The sequence below is a fragment of the Acanthisitta chloris genome, unplaced genomic scaffold (assembly GCF_000695815.1).
Source record: "Acanthisitta chloris isolate BGI_N310 unplaced genomic scaffold, ASM69581v1 scaffold19475, whole genome shotgun sequence".
NCBI lineage: Eukaryota > Metazoa > Chordata > Aves > Passeriformes > Acanthisittidae > Acanthisitta > Acanthisitta chloris.
The window spans coordinates 34641-50414 of record NW_008674512.1 but is presented as its reverse complement, the minus strand read 5'-3'; the positions used below and the strand labels follow the sequence as shown (position 1 = coordinate 50414).

The 15774-nt window shown below is 44.6% G+C and overlaps 1 protein-coding gene across 1 annotated transcript in view; it reads left to right on the top strand.

Annotated features, from left to right (window-relative positions):
• ARVCF (armadillo repeat gene deleted in velocardiofacial syndrome) overlaps positions 1-15774 on the top strand; it is a gene marked incomplete at its 5' end in the record, with an annotated part of 82155 nt that overhangs the window by 50182 nt on the left and 16199 nt on the right. The gene's annotated exons all lie outside the window — the stretch shown is intronic.

Genomic DNA, 15774 nt, shown 5'->3' with positions numbered 1-15774 from the left:
CTCCTTAGCCAGTATCACCATGAAGCACAAGGAAGAGGAACCCAGCTTCTGCCAGAATTTAGAGATGAAATTTCATGTCAAAATCAATTACAAGAACCTTGTTGCACAAAGTTACGGTTGTCTCTAGTGTCCATCAAAAGTACCGCAGCAAAGTTGTGCTGACAAAGCTGCTTGACAAGTTAAGAGAACAGCAGAAAGTTTCAGAACAGCTGAGGCAGAAAAATGGTGTAATGTTGATTTAAATCCCTTGCCAGATTTCCAGAAATAGTTTGAGCATAAGTAAAGGAGGTAGTTACAGCTCTGGGTGAGTGTCCTGAAGGCTGTGCCTTTAGGAGTAGCAGGAAGGTGGATAGCTTTCTCGGAGCCCTGTGTGACTCTGGTGCTTTCAAAACTCGACATTAGACACTCATCTCTCAAGTCTTACTGAAAGCGTCTGTCTGTCCCATCTGGTGTTCTTCTGCCCACAGAACTGCAGGCTAATGCCCTGTAATTAGGCATTGGAGCAGGTTCCTCAGAGGGGTTTTGAAGGGTTCTCTATCACTGACTGATTTCAAGACCTGACTGGACAAAAGCTTAAATAACTTGGTCTAACTCGACATTAGACACTCATCTCTCAAGTCTTACTGAAAGCGTCTGTCTGTCCCATCTGGTGTTCTTCTGCCCACAGAACTGCAGGCTAATGCCCTGTAATTAGGCATTGGAGCAGGTTCCTCAGAGGGGTTTTGAAGGGTTCTCTATCACTGACTGATTTCAAGACCTGACTGGACAAAAGCTTAAATAACTTGGTCTAAATTTGGCATTGACTCTCAGCAGTAGCTGGCCCAGGTGACCTCCTACACTCTCTTTCAACCTAGTTGTTCTGTGTGACTCTTTTTAACTGATTACAAAGTCAGCCAGAAAAAGTATGTCTACATAAACCCAGCACATTTTTCCAAAATAACTTACTCCATGACAGCTGGTTAGGTGACTCAGAGAAGAAGAATGAGAGAGTCTATTTGCTCATGGAAACTGAGAAAGGAGAATGTATGTAAAATGCATCTTAATTGGTGTGTATCAGGTTGCCCCCCAAGATAAGGCTTTTTCCAAAGACAAATACATTTTGACTTATAGCAAGTGCTTTCTCTGGTGCCAGCACAGTAAACCATGGAGTCCTCACAACCTCGATTAACCAGCCTGTGAGGGTCTGCTTCTAACAGCTAATGATGGAGGAGAGAAAAGGGGATGAGAATTAAACAGTTGTATGATTCTGAACTAACTGCAAGTTGAGGTACTAGAGATCAGGCAGAGAGGCCTTCCTTATAGTGCAGCCAGGACAGGGAGGTACCTGCATTTCTTTTCCACTTTTGCTTGAAGAGTATTTATTATGTTTAATGGAGAGCTTTAATCATGGGGTTAATCTGAACATTAAAATAAACTGGAATGTCAGATAACCTGTGCATTCTGAATTGCAGAAGCCACTGATGCTCATTAGTCAGACTGAAGCTGCAGTCATGTTTTGCAGCAGAGCAAATAAAGAGAATAAAAAATTTAAGACTTCTGTTTTCTCAGCATTAATTTCTAGTGCATGTACCTGCACAGCTGCTGCAGCCCTATTATCTGACTCATTACTTTGTAAACCACTCTGAGGTAGCTCAAATGTGAACGCTGCTATATAAAGCCATATTTATTTCTATAACCCCGAGTGCTCTGCACAGCCTTAACAGCTCCCCCCTTCTCCAGCATGACAGGGGAATGATATGACTTAATGTGCTATGTACCTCTGACTGTGGATTGAAGAAAAATGACCTTGAACTGAGAGTCAGGCATTTTACATGGTAAAGCAGTCACTTAAATTTACCTGTCAACTGGAGGTGGGGGGAATCTTACCTCTGCATGGCTTAGAAAGCAATGTCAGTCCAACTGCTGGTTGCTCTGAACCCACTGAGAGCTTGATTGCTGACCCAGGTGTTTTCAGGTGGTCAGTGTGAATGTTGATCAGTATGTGGTAGAAAGGAGAGCATTTTCATTTCAGCCTCACAGATCATTAGTTTCAGCCCTGAATTTTCTGTGTCTTGATCATAGGGAAAATTCGAAGTTTGTAATAGCATGAAATGTTACTGGTCTGTGCAGGAATAGTCCTTGATTCAGGCTGAGTTGGAAGGAGGCTGTGCAAAGAGGTGTCCTTCCACCTCATGTCCACTTCAGTCACGTTTTGCATGCCTTGTCATCTCTTTACTGAAAATACTGGTGCTTTTGTAGGACACAGAGCAAGTTTGTGTTCTCTTATATACAGCCTGCTGAAGTGAGTTGTGCAGTTGCCCAATATTTCAGTGGCAGAGCTGGGAATAGAGAGGAGGTTTTCTGATTCCTAAAACAGCATCTTCCTTGCTCATTGATGCTAAGAAGCCAGGTAGCAAGCCCACTCCATTTGGAAATGTTGCTGGTTCTTGTCCTTCTCATCCAAAGCCAGAAAGAATATTTAATGAGTTTTGTTTTGAGACCTCTAAAATCACAACCTGCGAATCTGTAATCATGATTGAGCATATAATTGCATCTTGTCCTGATGAGAGCTTAAAAGTGATGAGCAAGAAAAACATCTCCAACGACTCATTCAAAGTGTGGGGGACAAGAATAAGGTCTAGAGAAAGGATCTGCCTTAACTGGAGTGTCCCCAGTGACCTTTAAACACCTAGGAAGCTGGAAGTGTGCATTCCTTGCGGATGGAGGTTTCCCACTCCCCTTTTGGGATACTTTGTGCACTGAGTCGTGAAATGTGCCGGAGATCACTGTGGAGCACACAAGGCAACCTGCAGGTGTGTGAGAGGAGTGATGAGAAATGGGCAGGATGACTGAGGTGTTCGGTGCATTGCAGTGTGTTTGGAGTTTCTCAAGGAATGAGAAGCTGAGGGTGTTAGGAGCGTGATACCTAATCCCATTTACTCAATTACATGAGCGCTGCTTCCAGGAGAGACAGCAGGATAGTGCTGGTGTCCAGAATTTAAGGATTGGTAAAGGCATGTGTGACTTAGAATTTAACTATGAAGCAAAACCTTGCAGAACTGCCCAAATCTAACAAGCACATCCCTTGCAAACCTGACACATCTCCTTGCTGAAAGCAATGCTGAGACAAAACCCGTCAGCATTAAACTATATTGGCAGTTTGCTGAGTGGCTGGATCCCAGCTGCCCTGAAACACTTCAAATCTGGTGCTACTCCTCTCTCTGCAGTCAGAGACCTATTTCTAGATGCAGCTCTGGACTCAGATGGCTCATAGAAGCCATCAGGGCATTCATAACAATGCCTTGCATGTATGAATGACTGGAAATGGGTATAGGCTGTAACATGATGGAAATTTCAATACTCTTGAGGAAGTATCTCACCTTATTTACATTTATACTGACCTTTTCAGAGTTTTCTATAGGCATGAACAACCTCCACAGTAAATGTCAGCTTTTGCTTAGAATCTTTTACATGGGTAGTTTTAAGCTCAATTTTTAATTGCATAATATTACCATAAGAAAGCTGCATTGACATTGAAAACTGTCCTAGACAAAGTGGCTATTGGGTTAGGGATCTTTTCACTATTTTCACAGCGATGAAGTGGTCTCAAAGAAGCTGTCAGAGTTGCTTTGAGGTAGTGGCTGCTGTGGCTTTGTTGTAAAATTTCTCATATGATTTTCTGGTGGTTTGTGAATGCAGGCCATTGCTGTAGGATGGTGAAGATGGGGCCACACTGCACTTGGATGCTGTGTAATGTTCCCCTTTGCCTCTTGAAAAATGTCTCTGTGCTCCCTCTATTCATTTCAGCTAAGTATCGCATTCATTGCTACATGCTGGGGCCCCAATCTCTTTTCTTTTCCTTTTCTTTTTAACTTGCAAATAGATTTATTTGTGGTTGTGAAATGTGTGTGTGTTTGGCCAGCTAAGGCTTCAGGGAGCTACTTCTCTCCAGATCATGTTGTCTTATTTCCCATTCTGCTCCAAATTTAAATTTTATAGCAAGATCTGTGTTTCCAAGAAACCTATGATTCTATGGGCAGAACTGGTTTTGTGTCTGTTCTGCCTCTGATTATCCAACATTCAGGCAGTGCACCAAGCTGCAGGCAGATTTACATTTAGTAGAAACTTCCCTGGTTTTCCAAGAAGCTGCAGAGAATGGTTGGCAGGAAGGAGCAGAGTACCTGTTCATTCCACACCTTCGATGTGGTGTGTCCCAGTGTGTCCCAATTCAAATGAGGGAGGAGCAGCAGCATCTTTTCTTGCCTCCCATCCTCTGTAGTCCCTGCCTGGATATGGTGCTTTGAGGATGGGTGCAAAATTTCTGTTCTTGGAGGCATTAAGGTTTCTACCTTACACTGAAATCCATGAGAATTGAGTAACCAAACGCTGTACCATAAAAAAACTGGGTTGCAAGGTTCACTTTTTGTTAGAGAAGTTGAAGAAAACATTCTGTTCCTGCTGCTTCACTCTGGCCTGAAGTTTATTTGACATTGAAAACATCAAATTCTTTTTCTTGGGTGCTCGGGAGATACTTGCCTGACAGCAGCATAGTGACTGTAATTGAGACAGATTAGAGGCACTGGGCTGCCTTTGGGTGTATGAGGCAGCTTTCATGACATGGAGAGAGGAACTGAAACACACTTTTGACTTCGGAAGCCGGAGCAGGAACTAATTAGCAATTTCAGGACGCAGGCAGGACTGGAGGAAGTGTTTGGGTTGAAGTATAATAAATTATTTATTAACATGAGGGAGTCTTTCCATATGGCAGTTGCTTATAAAGGCAAGATTGCAGGACTCTGCTTGTAATGAACCAAACAGGCTTCGGTCGCAGTCCCAGTGAGTAGGAACTACTGACCTCTCATTTCTGCAGCAGAGAATGGACCTGCTCGGCTTGGATTCTGATCTTTGACCCCCAAAAAGATTAGTTGTTTATATCCCAGTATTTCCTTCAGGCTGGGATGTATTTTGAGATGTTTGATGTTTCTGTGAGGATGGATCCACTGGAGAATACAGATTTATTCTTCCTTCTTATTTGAGGAATTCAAGCTGTGGAGCTCTGCAGCACTTCACTGCCTTGAGTAGACAGACCTCTAACAAGCAGCTGGATTGATATGAATAACCAAATACCTGTGTAATGGCTTGTGACCATTTATGAGACTTTATATAAAAATCATGATGAGAAGTGGAAGTATAAGAAGACTTGGTGAAGCATGAGTAACCCAGAAAGGAGCTTTCAAATTGGTTTCTAAGCACAGTTCAGTGTGTGTGAGCTCCAAAAGATTTGGGGTTTTTTCTTGAAGCTGTTTTTCCCTTGGCACTGAAGATAAAGCTCAGACAGGCTGCGAAGGGGAGAACCTGACAGGTGCCAGCCCGAGTGGAAATGCTGTCTGTCGATCCTTGTCTGTCGCAGCTCTAAGCAGCACTCGCCGCTGCTCCATGCGAACGTCTGTCAGGACCGTGTGGGCTTCCAAAGCAGAGCAGAAGGTCCCTCAGCAGCAGGAGTGTTTTGAAGTGCAGTCAGTGGAAACCCCCATAGTCCCACACCTGACAAAACAATCCTGTTTCTATAAATTCCCGAGTGATGGGGAATTTGGGTTTGCCTTGGTTTTAGTACAGCACCCCAGCACCTAAGAGCAGAGAAGGGCTGACTGCAGAAGATGCTGTGGGTCCTCCCACACCCTGGCTCAGCACAGGCCTGGTGGAGAGAAACAGCATCCATGGAGGTCTGGAGGAGTGTGGCTGCTGCATCCAGGCAAAGCACTGGTCACTTGGTGCAGTCAGCCCCTGGCCCCAGCCTGGCTGCCAGAGCTGCTGCTGTTGCCTCTCCGTAGCTGCCAGCTCTGCGGTACCACCGTGCAGGTAGGTAAGTGCAGACTCTTCAGTCTGACTGCTGGTTCCCACCTGATGCTGGACCTTACAGCTTTGCACTATAGAGTGCTGTGGCCTCTCTTCAACTCCACAGCCCCTTACAAGCTTGGATTTACCGGCCTACTGTGTCCAGCCTGTCATACAGGAGGGGAGGGCACTTGGTGGCACTATACCCAGCCTTGTGATCCAGTGCATTTCATTCACTTTCTTGGAGGCAGGAGGCCTGTAAAGGTAAGAAGGCATTTTCTGTGCCTTTTTCACCTTTCTTGCATAACTCAGTATTTAATGTCTGAGAGTGTGTGGGTATTTCAACTAAGTAAGTATTACTCTGTAGGTGTTTTCAGTTTGACATGCTGTAGAGTTTCTTGCCTTTGTTGTCCTTCCCTACTTGCTGGGGATTTACAACAGAAAGTTTATAAAGCTGTTCAATATCTGAAACAGTTCTGAATAATAGTGTCAGAAGTTTTTTAATAAAATAAATATACTTAAGTGGCATCTGGAGCCAAGGACCAATGCCTGATTCCTTTTGCAGTAAACTCTACTCTGCAGAGGTTTCCACTACTGAGCCAGGAGGAAGCTAAGAGCTCGTTAGCTTCCTGGAGTCAGAGCAGCTGATTGGCATCTGGAACTGCAAAGCTGAGTTTTACAGGGGCTTGAGGCCAAAAAAAGGGCAATTTGGAACACATGATCCTTGGTTAAACACACACAGAAGACCAAAGGAAAGAAAATGGTAGGTTCAGGCAGCCACAAGTTAAAGGAAGGAGTCTCTTAACAGTGATGTTGTTTTTCAGTGTTGATTCTAGTTCTGAGACATTTTTGTGTTACAAGGCTCTTGGACTTACTGGTAAGATACCAGCAGCAACACATTGTATTTTCTTACTGGACATAGTTGTGGTGTAATTCTAATTTATTTTTTATGGGCTTTTCTTTAGGGAATCACTCATTATTTCTCTCTTTGATAAGCACATCTTACACACTAAGCTCAAACCTGGGCTGGACAGTTAGGCATCAGCACTAGTAGTGGCAGTGAAGAGTCTGTCTCAGATGTGGGGTCTGTTCAGCTGCATCACGTGGCAGCTGTGATCAGACAGCAGTGCTGTGCTACACGGAGCTGTAGGTGGGGGCTGCAGGGATAACATTTTTGCCTGGTTTTGGTTTTCTCAGTTTAAGGAAAAGTCCCTGAAGACACACATGTTCTGGCATGAATACATGAATGCACAGTTGTTAAAACACGTTTGTTTATATAATACAAAAAGTAATAATTTTCCTCAAGTTCTCAATCCTCATTAGCTTTGCCAGCCATCTTTCTGTTTCTTTTGTTCCTTTGGGAAAGCTTAGCTAAATGGAAAAGGCTTGCAATATGCTCCAAAAAGCCATGGATTCAAGCCCTACCAAGGCAGAGAGTAAGCATGTTCCAGCCTTGAGATTCCTCCATTTAAAACCTTTCACCATTAACAAGAGAGATCCGTTTCACACCTGCTTGTACCAGATGAGGCTTTCTGTAGTGTCAGCTCATTACTGAGTCTTTCCAGAGTTGAAATTAGGGAGTGATCTCTGGGAGTGCTATGGGTTTGGATTATTGTGGCATCCCCATGTGTTCCTGGCTTGTGCTTGCAGCTCTGAGAACAGAAGGTAGCACCTTCCTGAGCTTCCGCGTTTTCTGCTGGTGTCACTGGCCCTAGCACCAGGAGCCAGACAAGCCAGGTGGGCTGGGCAGTGTTCTCGTTTCTGGCATGGATTGTGCAGTCCTTGCAATTGCTCTGTGTTGCTGAAAAGGAGGAGTGACAAAATAGAGCTGTTTGATGACACACACACAAGGAGATGCCCCTCGGGGCATGTGAGTGGTCACCAAGCACTACCATCTGGGTCCTTTCAGAGAGGAGAAAGAAAACCAGTCAGTCATGTAATTCTGGACCCTCACAGAGACAGGAGCAGACGTGTCAGAAGCACCCATGGTCAGCTGAAGCAGCAGCAGGACTGAGATCTGAAAGAATAAGCATGGATGTTTGACCTTGTCACTGTTCTTATATTCCTGTGATGTAGCAGACAGCATCTGGAAATTCAGGTTTTCCCTCCCAGGGAAACAACATGATCAATGACACACTTGGTATTGATCTTGTATGTATGGGCCAAATTGCTGTCTGTTTAAGAAGTCCCTAGTGCAATTCACATTCTCGATGTGCCCAGCTCCCTTTGGTATCAGCTGTCAGAGGTGTGAGTCCAACCAGAAAGCTTCCTGGAGGGAGAAGAGAGCTTCCCGGGAGGGAGCAGGCAAGACTGCCCACATCTAGGGTCATTGCTGCTCTCCTGGCTTATTGATCTGCTGTCAGTGAGATCACCAGCCTGATAAGCCTAATCAGTCTTTTGTCTTAAGACACTGTAGTGGTTGAGACAAGAGTAAGGCACAACCAGTAAGAAAGACTACCCTAGACACAGCATTTTTTCAGGCAAGAGAGTGTTCACCCCTAGCACAGAGTCTCGGGTGTGCCTGAGCTGCCAGGAGTGCTGTGCCCTTGCAGGGCTGGCAGTGTCACGCTGTGAAACCCTGCAGAGCTGGCAGACCTTTGAAAATTAGTTTCATACTTGCTTACGTATGTGAGACAGGATTTTGAACCAGGTCCCACTCTGAGATGTTGCAGTGGTGATGCAGGGCCTGGGCTGCATTCTGGGAGCTTGCAAACACCATGGTAGGCTGGCAGTGGGAAAAGGGGAACCTGTACTTCCAAATGGATTGTGTTTGATATGTAGCTCACAAAGCAGAGACTCCAGTGTGTGTTCTGTGTGCATGAGAGAGGGAGAGAATGTTATTTAATATTTGATTCTTAGATACAAATTGCATTTCAAAACAGATTTGCTTTTGGAATAACATGATTGTCCTGTTCCCTTTAAAAGACAATGCATTCAGTTATCCCTGTGAAGTAAATAAAAATAACTATGGATCAGAGAAGCTGTTGAGAGAGCAAGTGTTAACATTTCATGGACTGTACATAGTCTCCAAGGTCAGATGCCAGTCTTCTGGGACTGGGGTAAAGGAAGCTATTTACATGAACTCTCCATTTTAGTAATTCAGCCAAAGGGCTTAATGTTAACTCTGATCCAAAGCATTGTTGCTTGTAACAATGGTGCTTCTCAAAACCAAACAAAAACCATTGCCAAAGGTGACCTACAAATGCTTAAATGTGCTGCAGTTCACCCACGTGCCTCCTCTCGCTGTGGGTGCAGACCTTCAGCAGCTCTCCCATCCCTGCATCAGCCTGGCTGCCAGGGATTCCCTGCCCTTCAGTCACAGCCCTGTGGGACAGCATTTCCCCTTTTGAACTAGTAGCTTGGGTAGTGCTCCAGTTATCTGCAGCAGCTTTCGGGTCCTTATTAAGTATTGGTCCTCCAGAGCCTTTGCTACTGATTAGTGAGGAGAGAAGCTTGTTAACAGAACATCTCTAGTTGCCAAGAGACTTAGCTGCAGATGCTTGAAAAAAGACTTTGTATTGGGCAGTCAGACACTGTTGGGAGAAACACTGCTTGCAGGTCCTTTGAAAGGGAAAACTGTATTAGCTTTAAAATGTGTGCTCACAGAAAACAGAAGTGCTGGAACTCACACAAGGTCAAAATGGGTAGTGTTTAATTGAGCCACTTTGTTGAATTGCATATTCTTTGACTATGGAGCAGAATATAACCAACCTTTTACAAAGCACACTCTGTAAGAGAAGGTACTCTGTTGACAGCTTGTAGAGCTTGGGAAATGTAAAGAATAATAGAAATAACAAAAGACAGTTTGCTCTCCCAGGCATCCTTGTTTCTCCTGCACTGCCTTGCCCTCCCATTTCCTTTCTTTGCTGCCTCTCTGCCTTCCCTGCAGTCAGCCTAGCTCCCTCTGTTGTTTTTTTGCGTACCTCCAGGCTTGGTAGCGCTGGTAACGTTCCTGTTACATCCTTTGGGATGGGGGATTGCTTGCTTCCCTCTTTAAGTAGCCTGCCGTTGCTGCTGTCCTAGTGGGAATATGTGGTAAGCTGGGAAGAGTTTACATCATTTTAGAACTTGTGTGTGACTTAGTAGATTAGTTGGAAAGGTCACACACTGTGGTGTTCATTTTCTAAATAGAAAAACTCTTCTTAAGCATTCCCTCAAGCCTGATTTGAGTCTCGCGTGTCCCATATTCTTCTGGTTGTTCTTTTCAATACTATTCAAAGACTGTTCTGTCTGTCTTCAGAGCTCCTGCTCAGTGGTGGATGCTGCATTCATGATTGAGTCTCTGCAGTAAGCGCAGTACCTGTCCTGACTTGTACCATACCTTGAAGTGAAAGCCACAGGGACCATGCAGAACTTTCCACCTATTATTTTGTCTTCGTTCACTGCAGAGTTTGCTGTGCCTCAGCTGTGTGACACTCAGTATTCTGCATGGATCTGTATCGAGCTGCATTCTCCGCCAGCGATGCCAAGCGTTTGGCTCTTTGGAGCTGGCTGTGTTCTCACCACTGTTAAGCCTTCCAGTTAGAAGAATCTTGCAAGTTTATGTTGGCATTCAAGCTGCTTTGAGCACTGGGTGCTGAGGCACAGCATACAGATGGAATGGAGCTGATGGGTTGGGATTTTTGGGGGTCTGATTACTGTTTTTACACAAGTAACCAGCTGCCTCCAGCCTTCTGGAGGCTTTCCATGTAGTGTAGCCTGCTGTGGGCTGAGGCATTCTGCAAGGGGAGGCTTGAACTGCTGAACTGATCTGCTGCTTTCAGGTTCTGAAAACATTTCTGCAGCAAATAGTTCTGAGCTGTGGTGTACAACTTGCAAACAATGAACTGCACGGGCTGTGAGGAAGAAGGTGCCGGCTGGCTGTCGGCAGAGGGCAGGAGTCCAAGGGCTGCCGTGCTTTTCTTCTGTGCACAATCTAATTGTTCATTTCTTTTACCGACAAGATTCTTTACTCTTTTTTTCCCTTTTTTTTTTCTGTTGCTTCACAGCTTCCTAGTTGCTCAGGGAGCTGCTTTCTGACTCTGCACAGTGTGTAGTGAGTGACCTTGCGGGGAAGGTGCAGTCCAGGTTCCTCTCACTCCATCTGCCCAGTGCTGTCACGTCGCGCTGGAGTTGGCCAGTGCAGCTCAGGGTGAGCAGGACAGTCCCTGAGCTTTCACTCTTGGCCAGCCCCACTCGGTGCTGTGTGCCTGGAGTGCATCCCTTGGTGCAGTGTCATCCCAAAAGCAGTGCAGGTGGTGCTGCATCTTCTCCGCGCTGGGAACCAAAGTGCAGTAAGTGGGAAGCAAAACATTAGCATTCCCCTGCCTATGCACACTGCAAGAATGAGTAGCTATCAGTTCATTTTAGTGATCCCCCCCCCTAGAATTAGAGGTTGTTTGGGTTTTTTCTGTGGTGTTGCCAGCATCCTTCCAGCTTCTTATGAAATTTGCCAGTTGTTTTGAGCAGCAACCCAGAGTTTTTGTGTGGGTAGAAAATGAGGTAGCGTATTTCTGCTGCAGCAGTAGATCTCTCATCTGACCAGTATCCACATGTGTATAATTTCCCATGCCTGTAGGAGGGGAATAAATCCTAAATGGAATGGGTGGTGAAGGGGAATAGATTTGGCAGCCTTGCTCCAGAGAGAGTTGTCTGAATTTGGGATTAAGCGGATGTATCAGAGATAGGCACCTGGTGCAGTATCTTATGTTATTGCCAGAATGTAGCTAAGTATAGGCACAAGATGAGCATTGCCAAGATGAAAGCAAATAGTTTTGTGGAGGAGATAATCCAGGAACTGCTGCATCATTCTCAGCACGAGGACTGAGGGTTGAAGGGATGGAGATGGCTAATCAGCCCCAGCTAATTCCTCAGGTGTTTTCCATATGGGATTGAAATTGCTGTCTGTGCTCTCACTGTTCTGTGGGCAAATAAAAGATAATCCACTTGCCACCTCCTGGTAGTGTGAGCTGCACACAGAACTAATCCATTTGCCAATTTTGAGCACCTCTGCTGCAAAGAAGCTCATCTTCCTGTTTCTCATGACGATGAGGCTGCAGCGTGTTGGAGAAGATGACTCCAGCATGGAAGATGTTCCTCTGTGACACATCTGTGCTGTTAGCTGGGGGAATGCTTAGGTACTGCAAAACATCTGACGCTCACAGTGACATCAGTGTTCCAGGCACTTCTCTGGATCTCTGAAAGGCGAAAGCTAATATAGTGAACTTGTTTACTTTGCTTTCTGCAATGAAAAAAAGCAATAAGTGACTTATCTCTGTGCTTTTCCAGGAGGAAACAGTGTAGATTGCAACTCAGCACAAATCCATAACTGATAGAACAGACTCATTTATTCCAGGAAAATTGTCTTTATAAGGGCAGTGCTGAATCTGGGCTATAATTAAAGCAGCTCTTTAAAGAAAAAGAAGAACAGTGGATGTTTTCCTTGTTTGATGTATTGCCTATCACTAATGACCCTCTTTTCTCATTTCCATTTTAAAAATGGATATAAGCAGTTAGCCATATAGTGCATAAAAGTAACATTACCTGAAAAAATAATTAAGATGATCTTGAAATTAAGGGATATCAGTTTTGAAGAGAAGCAGGTGCTTAATGGAGGTGAGACCAGCTGTGCTTCCCAGGAACATGCTTGAAGCACTTCGTGGAAAAATGTGTGAGGTCTCCACGCAACACTGGAAGGAAATTTATAATAATTCAGACAAATTGCATCCTATAAATAGCAGAGCTGGATTCATTAGGACAGGAGGCAGATGGAGAAAATATAAAACTTGTTTGTTTCTCTTTAATGCACTATAATGGTTATGAAAAGTGTCAGCTTGCTGTCAATGAGGGAAAACCCTCCAGTGCTGCAGTAACTTTCTCACTGTTAGGTTCTCATCCCTGCTAATGAGCAGCCATCCATGAGGGGCATTCTTAATCCTTCAGCAACTCCTGCTGCCTTTCTCTGGCATACCTAGGCTGGCACACAAGTGCTGCAGTGCTGGGAGCATGCAGCAGGGAGGGGAGACAGGAGGGAGATCACACTTTTGTGTATGGTGTGTAGCACTTGCTAACTCTGTTTAGAACAGCTCCAGTAGGACAGAGGCATAAATGTAGTTGGAAAGTGGGAATGTGTGGAGTGAGGTGAGAATCATCTACCAGTTGGCTAAGGGGTTATGCCCTGAAGCAGAAATGTACTGGTAGCTGGCAGAGGAAATGCTGTGCATTACAGAAGAGAGAAAGTGAAGGCATTTTTGAGATGCTCTTACATTAGTAAGTAGGAAAAAGGAGAGGCTTTCATGCATGGAGAGAGGTAATGACAGAGAGTGGGTAGGAGGTGCGTGACTGGAATGCAGCTGGGTCTGCAGGAGGGAAGCAGAGGTGAGAGGGTTGGAGCATCTTAGTATTCACACACAGTGAGGTGCTGAAGAAGGAAGAGTGTCCAGCCAGAAAGGAACATACAGACTTGACAGAAAGGGCACATCACAGGCTGCATTTAAATAACAGCACAGGGTGACTGTGTGGGGCTGTTTCCATGTGTGCCAAAATACAGCTAGGCACTTTGAAACAGGAGAGGACTGGCTGAACAATTGCATCTTGCTGAACCACAGGCAAGTCTGAGCTCAGATACAGAAGCAGCAAATGTTCTGTATTAATATTATCTGTTAATGAACCTGCCTTCATCTCTTTTGCTGATCTGATTTACATTTCAGCAAAGCTTCCTTTAAAAGATAACACCGTGTCAGAATTCCAGCAGACTATCCTAAGGGATTTTTAAGTGTTGGGGTTTAGGAAAGGAATACTGCACACTTATCAGCAGTGTATTTTCTTGAGGAGTTCTTATATTGCCAATTCACCTTGTGAAGTGGCCGGGGAAAAAAGGTGATATGAAGGTCATATTGGAGTCAGATAATCACAGACTTATTCGAGGAATGGAGAAAAGCTATCCAGCTGCTCATGCTTCATGGATTAAATAATGACAGTTTTCCCTCAGCATTCAGTATAGAGGGCAGTGATCCCAGTGCAAGGAGAGGACATCGGAGAAGAGGAAAGTCAGTGGTCTGGATTGGCAGGATGCCTTTGGGGACTGCCATCTGTTGCAGCTTGCACATATCTGTAGGGTGTCATGTGCAGCAGGCAAGTGATGGCATTAAAAGCAGTCACAGATATGGAGCAGGTTCATTGTTCAGTCATTGGAGAAGATGGTAAGCGTGCTGGGATGCATGGGAGAGGCTGAGCATGGAAAAGGGGGAGCTCATGGGTCCTTTGCATAGACCTTTTTTTGGGTGTGGAGCAAAGGAATCCTTGTCTGATTGTGTTTTCTTGCTTTCAATGGGGTAAGTACCCCTGTATACCCAGGGGGTTAACATGGGCAGTGTTATACAAGGTTTAAAGTATTGAGTTGTGAGATGTTGACTCACAGCCCCACAGCAGTAACTAGCATGAAGAATATGGAGAAACAGGTAGATTTGAAATGCAAGACTTAATTTTCAGAAAGCCTTTAGCAACAGAGAATTTCACAAGGGAAAAAAAAAGCTAGGATTTCCACTGGGTGGGGCAGCACTGTTCAGTTCCCTTGATTCTCAGTTCTATCTGACATGTCTAAAATATGATAATCTGCAATATGTGCTGAAAAAATATGTCTATGAGAGACGTGATTTTGCAGAGAAAGTACTGAAGAGAAGTGATTTGTGTCTGTAGGTTTCCTGTCTTGCTAGTGGAAAACTTGCTTGAAATTATGCTACACTTCTGGGAGAGCATCATGTTACATGAAAAACATTCTTTTCATGTGTACAAATAATAAAAATCTCTTCTGCTGAAAACAAGCTTCAAATTCCCTCTTTGCCCAAGCTCCTTCACACCTTTTTGCTTTCTTTGATGTTGTGTTTTTCTAGAAATCCATTCCTAGGTAATGCCTGCTGGACCTTACTGCAAACACGCTAAAAGCTGCCAAACCGGCTGCAGTGACTGCAGATGAGCCTATACTGACCACAGCTTGCTTGTGCCTTCCTGCACTCACCGAAACAGGTTTAGGGGGGTTAGTTTTTGGCTCACATAGTCTGAAAAGCACCATGATCTTCGAGATCATGTGTGTCTGGACAGTTTTTGAACAGATACCTGGCATACTCTGCCTTCATTGATGCAGCATGTCATGCTACACTTGGTGAAGAAAGATATATAAAAATTGCTTCAAACTATGCAGCAGCTTGGGATGATGGAGCACTTGCCTAAGACCCTCTTTCTAATGTGGGTAGATGGATAAATCCTAATCTTGTGGATGAGGAATCAGGACACTGATGCTTCTGTCCATTACTCAGCATCACAAAAGGAAATCCGTGGCAGAGCCTGGGAATAGTTCTCATTCTTGTCATGCTTAAACTGCAAAGCTGATACAGTGACTCGGGGGATATGTGGTTAGCAGATGTGTCTGTCGCAGTCTCACAGTGTGGTACAATCCTGGTGTATTTCTGTACTGAATATTTGAACTGGAGTCAGCATTTCTCTTTGCCCTTCCCAGTTGAGGGTTATAGTCACTTTGACATCTTGCCTCTTTCTTCTGCCCCTGGGTGTCCAAAGGGGGTGGCTGATATGGTGGTGTAACTCTTTGGCCCTCCTGTTCATGACTCTAAAGGTAGCAAGATTAGTTTGAATGAAAACAGCAGCGCAAGGTGAATTTGCAGCCCAGTCTACAGATGCAGAGGAAGAACTGTTGCAGGCAAAAATTATATCTTGTCACTCTGTTATTACATGCATGCTCAGCAATATATAGCATAGCACAGATTTCAGAAATTGTCACCTGAAGACAAACAAAGGGACATTCAGCCCAGGTGAATGTTCTCTGCATGATTTGCTGTCTCCACCACTTTCAACAACTGGATAGAATGTCCTGGACATGGCAGAAGTCTTTCTGTGGTGTAGCAGCTTTCTCTTGGCTGTTCTCTTATGTGATTAAGTAAAGATACGTGTTTATTCATACATTGTCTT